The following is a 7,493-nucleotide window of genomic DNA, read 5'->3' as shown; positions in this document are numbered from 1 at the left end:
GCATGGTGCCTCTGGATGTGCAGAGATGTTTTCAAAGCCCCAAACGTCTGGCCTACATGTACCCAAAATCCACAAAAAAACCCAAACAAACAATTTTTGCCATTCATTTCAAGGTAGAAGAGTTGCGTATAAGATTATTTTTGGTTACAGTCCCTGCTTTCATTAGTAAATGTGAATGAAACCATTCTATAACAAATCAGTAGTCAACTGATGTGTATATCTAGACCTACAAGATTTTATCTGACATGATTTGTATTTCAGTGTTTTGCTTTTCTTACATTTTCAAGCAGCAAAAAGAACATATTTAAATGCTACTCATTTTAATGAAAAAAATCAATATGTTTGTGCTTTCAGTAAGTGTTGATCTCTAAATGTCAGACGGTGGAATAATAGGCAAAGGCAACTGAAGCCACTAATGTATTTTTGTTGTTTACAGCACTCTTCTGGAAGAGGCAAAGAGATGACCCCATCTAGGCCTAGTCACACTTTTGATGCATAATTTATTTAGATACTGAGACATCATTGAACATGCAATACACAGCCATCATCATCCATCATACTGGCATACATTCTATGGATTTATACTAAAAGGAAGGTGACTAGCTTTACTCTTGGTTCCATTATTCATATGTTGTCCTGAGGGGACCCGTATTTGTATTAAAATATGTCTCATGAGCAATCTTAGTTCTGGGCTACAGAGCAGGGAAGCTAAGTAGTTCTACCTTGGACAAATAGTGAGGTACACAGTGTATTAGAAATATCCTAAGGGCACCATAGATACTTACTTCTAAAGCACTGAAATGTACAAAAGCTAAATAAAATAGATTAATCTAAAAGCCTCTCAGTATTATAACATGAGAGGGCATCCTCCAGTCAAAAGAAGAGGAAAGTTCAGACAGTGTATTCATCTGTCCAAGAGAGAACTTAAGTGCTTTATATTTCAAGTAAAATTATGGAGACATAGGGAAAAACTCCATAAAGATGGTTGTGTTTAGCTTTTTACATAAAGCAGAATTAAAATCTTTCTATTCCACAGTTCAGTGATTGAATTTAGTCTGCAAATTGACTAAGATTACTGTTACAGAGGGCAACTGAATTTTTGCTGTCAGTTTTTGGATAAAATAGTTCAATTATTCAGGAGAAAGCTATTTAAAAAAAATCAGTTATTTTTGATACTTGGCCCCCAATTAGTCTAATTTTTGTGGTCCTGTAGTTAAAAAACATAGTAAGCACAAACTTCAAATTTCATTCATTCATTCTCTCTCTCACCTCATTCCCCTGCCTCACCCAACATAGACAGGTTTTGCTATTTTAAAAATTAAACAGGAAGTTATTTCTCTTGTTTGTCATAGCCATAAAGGGCATAGGACCAACTTGCAGGTCACGGTGCAAAGTTTCTAGAGAACCTCTGAGTGAAAGTGGCTGAATTTTAACCAGAGTAGACATCAGTTTTCCTATCCAGACAGACACAGATCTGCACTCACAGAATCAGCCAACATGGTCAGAATCCAATCTACCTTATCCATGAAGTAGGTAGATATTCCTCACAATATGAAAAATCTGACTGTTTGAGAGTGGAGGGAACACAGATTCACCAGGCTGCCTACCAACTGGAGCAGTTATGTCAACAACAACATTTCACAGATAAAATTGTGAAGAGAAGAACTTTTTTGTTGCCTGCATCACAGTCACAGTGCAGGACCTTAAAAATTCTCCTATATGGCAATCAATAGGACTACAATTGTGATTTCCACCATTAGCGCTCTAACTTCTGACCCATATGTTTAATCAGTCATAGGTAATTTTTATATCAAAGTGACCTGTGAGGGCAATGTATAAGAAAAGAACACTTAGGAACCACCAAATTGATGGTTAAGGACAAGAGATAATATTATTCACCACAGTATTTTGTAGGTAAAATTTTGCTCTGAAGTTAGCCATTAGCTTTTTTCTAGTTAAATAGATTTTCATGACTGCATGGCCAAAAGTTTTTTTTAAAAATTGACAGTACAAAGGCACTCACCCTCTCAAATCTCCACAGCATTTTCTTTTAAAAAATAAGCACAATAGAAAATTCTAAGGAGCATTTTATTAGGAAACCAGACGTTAGCTTTATCTTATTTCTCTTTACAGTTAAAAACTAGGAGATTGTTTATATATTTTTCTGAGACTAACAGTGAAAAAGAAAAAGCCACACCATTTTAATTACACTCAGTATCCATACATTAAAAACAAACATAAGAGCAGATGGAATAAGCTCTTTTTTCCAGAATTCCATTTCTTTGTCACATCTCAGCAATACAGTGGGACATGGTCACAAAGCTGTACAACCAATTAAAAAAAAAAAAGTGTGGCTGTGATGCTTCCCAGGAGTACCTAGGGTTGTGAGGTCCACTACCACCTGCCCTTAGCGTGAGGGAGCCTGGTCTGTGAATCAGCTCCCTGAAACACCCAGCTGCTGGCAGTACAAGCACTGCCTTCCAGGCTTGGACAGGCCTTGTTCTCTGTACAGGTTAGGGATGCATCAATCACTGAGTCCTCCAAGTGTCCATCTGAAGTGGCTCAGCCCCTGTTCCCCTGAAAGCTCACAGATCTCTCAGATCCCTATTCCCAAAAGAATAGCACATAGCAGCTTGTAAGATTCAGCACAGGATCACCACTTTGCTTAACACAACTCTTATTTATATAAAAACAAGAATAAGTTTATTATCAAAACACAGAGAAAGTGACAATGGGTAAGATTAATGGGAAAAAATGGTTACATATAAAACAAAAATCATAACATGCTTTCTAGAGATTAAACTTAACAAGGCATTCCCCTATCTCTTACCAGACAGCTTACCCCAAGTTATTTCCCCAGTGTTTTCAGCCAGTTTGGTTGAGACGCCTCATGTGATCAAGCCTGCTGGCAGCTTTTCTTCACAGATTCAAGGAATGCCCCAGAGTCCATCTGTACTCCAGATATAGTTTCAAAAGTTTGATGTCTTACCCCAAAGCAGGATAACTCCCACTGTTTTTATTTTTTCCTCCAATCCCCATAATCTATTGATTAGGATTTTGCTCAGTCAGTAAATGGGCATTCATTGTGAATGATACAATACTCAATTTGCATATAACCTGCCAGAGTGAGATAAGCATCTCTTCCCCCCTGCCTGCCAGGAATATGTGGATTACCTTTTGGTGACATGTCTTAACTCACAGATCCAGAGAACATAATTTTTAGTATCTATACATAACACTTATATTTTTCCATACCTATATCTCACAATGATTATGATAATCAGTGTGACAAGCTTTCATTAGAGACCTTACATGACATTCTTTTGTTCCTCTGTGCCCTCTATCAGTTGGAATCAAGAGGTCCTTGAGGTACAGCTGCAAAGGACAAATATCCTTTAAAATCCTTCAGCATTTTATGTGCTAAATGAAATAAACTATGAGCAAAGAACAAGACATCTGAAACATTTTATTCAGAGAGTCTTTTTCTTCATTCACATTCATAACAAAGGCCAATAACTGGAAGCTGAGTGAGCAAAGTTCAAACTGGAAGTGAAATGCACAATTTTAACAATGAGAGCAAATTAACCATTAAAACAGATTACCCAGGGATGTCAAACTCTCCATCACTTGGCAGTCTTTAAAGCAAGATTGGATGTATATCTAAAAGGTAAGTTCTAGCTCAACCACAAGTTGTTGGGCAGGCTACCTGCAGTAATGATGGGGTGATTCTGGGCCTCTGTTATGTAGCAGGTCAGACTAAATTACGATAATGGTCCCTTCTGTGCCTAAGATCTATGAGAATCTGTGGGAAATGCACATTGAACTCCATACACAGTAATATGCAAAAGCCCCACAGTACTGCATTCATTAAAAATGTGATGTGCCCTATCGTGGTCCTTTCTCAGGCAAAATTCTCTTTGATGTTAATAGGAGGTTGAAGGACTGAGTAAGGGCTGCAGGACTGAACCCAATTAACATCTGGATAAAATTTAAAATGAGACATTTGAGAAAAAATTGTTACTACTAGAAAAAAAATAGAACCTTTGACACAATCTTACTAATGAAACTTTTATTTTTCAAATGTATTCGCAAATCATTGTGCAGGGCTGATTTTAAACAGGACAGGAGAACATCAGTTTGGTCAGGAATCTTCCCTTCTTTTAGCTGCCACAAATGTAACCTCCTCTTTTCTTTGTGGTGTAGGAGAAGGGACCTGGCCTGTGAGCTGGCCAGCTCACATTAGAATAAACATGCTCTGCCAAGATAGGGTCATTCTTCCAGGGCAGTTGGAGACAGGGAGAAAAAGTGAGTCAATTGTCCAAGATCTCCCAGATCAGATTTCAAGGTGAAGGTCTCTTTTCCATTACCTACTAGTGTCGCTCTATGAGACTACTATACCTTGCCTGTTGCTGTTGGTAATCTGGAAGGCTTGGAAGCTCCCTGTTGAACTCAGTGAGTTTGCATGCAACCTCTGGCACCTCCACTATCTAAAGAGAGGGCAAATAATGGCTGTCCCTGCATAAATCTTGAGATCTCAATCCAGCACTTCCACAAACACTAAATTCACTAAAGCAAAGCATGAGAATTGAGCAATGATTTTCTTGGATGGTATAGTATTTGTAGGGGTGGGAGTGAATGGATCGGTTTCCTAGGAGCCCTGCACGAAAGCCAGAATAACCTTGTGTTTCTCTTTCCAGGAATTTGCAGTAGGTTGCAGAAGGTTCAGTTGAGCACCTGGAAGATGATTAAACAAACTTTCCAAATCTCTCAGCAAATTTGACTGGAAACCTCATGAGAAAGGTTACCTAGGGAAATACTTCATGTACTACTTGGGGAAAAAATACTAAAACAGCAGCTTTTCTTCTGATATTCGAGGATTTTGTGGTTGGTCAAATGTCTAGTGGCCCATAAAAAGTAAAAACAGAGGGAAAGACAACCAAGCTTTTGAACCTCAAGAAAGGTTTATTGAAGTCTGGGGTAAAAGTTTGAGTTCACTCTTATGTATTTCACCTAAACAGTATATATATGGGCACCTTCATGGAGGTTTTGTTTAGCACAGGTTAGTGCTGCCTTTTGAGCAACTCAGACTGCTTGTGTTTCTCATTCATTTCATTGCAGAGAAAGCAGTGTTTGCACTTCAAAACAACTGGGTGTTGATATGCAAGTGCTACGACTACCCAAGCACTAAATGTCAAAATATTGTATTAAAATGTCATGATATTCCTGTCAGACTTCTTGCTACATGTGTACAAAGGGATTCATCCCCATCACGCACAAAGAGCATAGATAGTATGGAAAAGGGTTCACAGTCTGAATGGGCTAAATTATATACTCATTCAGAAAAAGTCTAAGCATAGTTATTTAATATTTATATTACTGTAACACCGAGAGGTCCCAATGAAGATCAGGGACCCAGTCTACTTGGCATTGTACAGAAACATATGAAGACACAGTCCCTGCCTCAAAAACTTTCCTGAGAAGGAAGGCACATACGTTACCTCCATTCTTGCCGAATTTATATACTGTCAAATTATGCAAGTTTCTGTAGAATTAATTTCTCTGAATTTAAACACAAATTAACAAACAACCCCAAAAAACCCTCCAGACTGTTAGGAAATGGAAAGATTGGCAAAAATTTCATGGATCACCCTCTTTCATCAATCTGTCTAAATGAGATTAGAGATCTTATTTAGATAGCTTGACTATAGATATTCTTGCAGTATCACATGAAACACTGGCAAAAGCACGTTACTAATCTACCATTATAGTTAATGAAAGCTAATGTTACATTACATAAGCCTGTGTAATAACTTAGGGTACGTCTATACTTACCTCCGGGTTCGGTGGTAAGCAATCGATCTTCTGGGATCGATTTATCGCGTCTTGTCTAGACGCGATAAATTGATCCCGGAAGTGCTCGCCATCGACACCGGTACCCCTGCTCCGTGAGAGGAGTACGCGGAGTCGACGGGGGAGCCTGCCTGCCGCGTGTGGACCCACGGTAAGTACCTTGTAGTTCGAACTAAGATACTTCGACTTCAGCTACGTTATTGACGTAGCTGAAGTTGCGTATCTTAGTTCGAACTGGGGGGTTAGTGTGGACCAGCCCTTAGATTCAAACTATGCCTTCACACAAGCAGGAGTCAATGGGAGTTTTGTGTGCAAATGAGGACAGCGTTTAACTCTTCAGTTATATTTCATTATGCTATGAGGGCAGCATTCAATATAAACATCCCTGTAATGTAAACTCTCTAGGGTGGGATTAAGGGTATGTCTACATTTGAGCTAGGAGTTGCGATTCCCAGTTTTTAGCATCTAAAAATAGCATTGTATTGGCAGCAACTCAGGCAAGCCACTCGAGTACATATCCACGGGTCAGGCAGCACTGTACTCGGGACTGCTAGCCTGAGCAGAGTGCAACATACCCAGGGTACAACTCAGATGAGTGGGGGGCTGTGTCACCCATGCCCTGCAACCTTGGGTTCCTTATAATGCCTTGCCAAAGTAGCTCCTACCTGGGCTGCTCACAGACAGCCTTCCAGTGGGCAAGCCACACCCTGAGTGTCTGTGGGTAATTGCAACCTACCAAGCTATACCCTGGCTATAACCCGGCCTTGGTTATATTGCTGGGTGATCCCAAACACATCCTGGATTTTCCTCCAGAAATGTACGTCTTGTACTTTTCCAGCCCTCTCCTGGAAAGTACAAATATATTAAGTCCATTATTCCTTTAAGGGAATAATATGCCAGTTTGTTACCTTAAACAGTTGTCCAGACTCTTCGACTTAAACGCACTGGATTAGAGAAAACAGTAAAACAAGTGTATTAACTACAAAGACATAGATTTCAAGTGAGTACAAATAATGAGGCATAAAAATCAGAAATGGTTACAAGAGAAATAAAGATAAAACACTTATTGGTATCTACTTAAGAAACTTTCTTACCACATGCTTCATCAGATTACTGACCAAACTCTCAGGTCAGGATCACTCCCTCGGAGTCCAACGGCTGTTCCCTTTTGTCTTCTCAAGTGCAGAGAATGAGGTGGGCAAGGAGGGGGTGGTGGTGGCTTGGGGTGCTTGTCCCTCCTTTTTATAGTTTCAGTCCCCCTCTTGACAAACATTTCCAGCTGAGACCCAGGAGACAAAGAGTCTATGTGGAAGGATGTTCCCTGGTGGGTTTTTTTCCACGTGTTTGAATTACCTTTATTTGTCCTTTTTGCTTGATGACTCTGTTTACTGCATAAATGGAAATTAAGGCAAGCACACATTCCTTTACTTAGGATAGACCTGTTTGCAGACTTCTGCTTGGGCAGGGCTGTGGGATTTGGAACATGCGTTAATACTACCATACAGGGGAATCTTATAACTTCACATACAATGTTGCCAAACACATTTTCCCAGGACAATACTGACCAGCAAGTTATGAGTTTTCAAATGATACCTTTGTCATAACTATAAAGGGAAGGGTAACAGCTCTCTGTGTACAGAGAC

The sequence above is a fragment of the Terrapene carolina genome, unplaced genomic scaffold (genome assembly GCF_002925995.2).
Source record: "Terrapene carolina triunguis isolate 2854851 unplaced genomic scaffold, T_m_triunguis-2.0 Scaffold141, whole genome shotgun sequence".
NCBI classification, from domain to species: domain Eukaryota; kingdom Metazoa; phylum Chordata; order Testudines; family Emydidae; genus Terrapene; species Terrapene triunguis.
The sequence above is the reverse complement of the archived record's forward strand: the minus strand, read 5'-3'. Positions refer to the sequence as shown.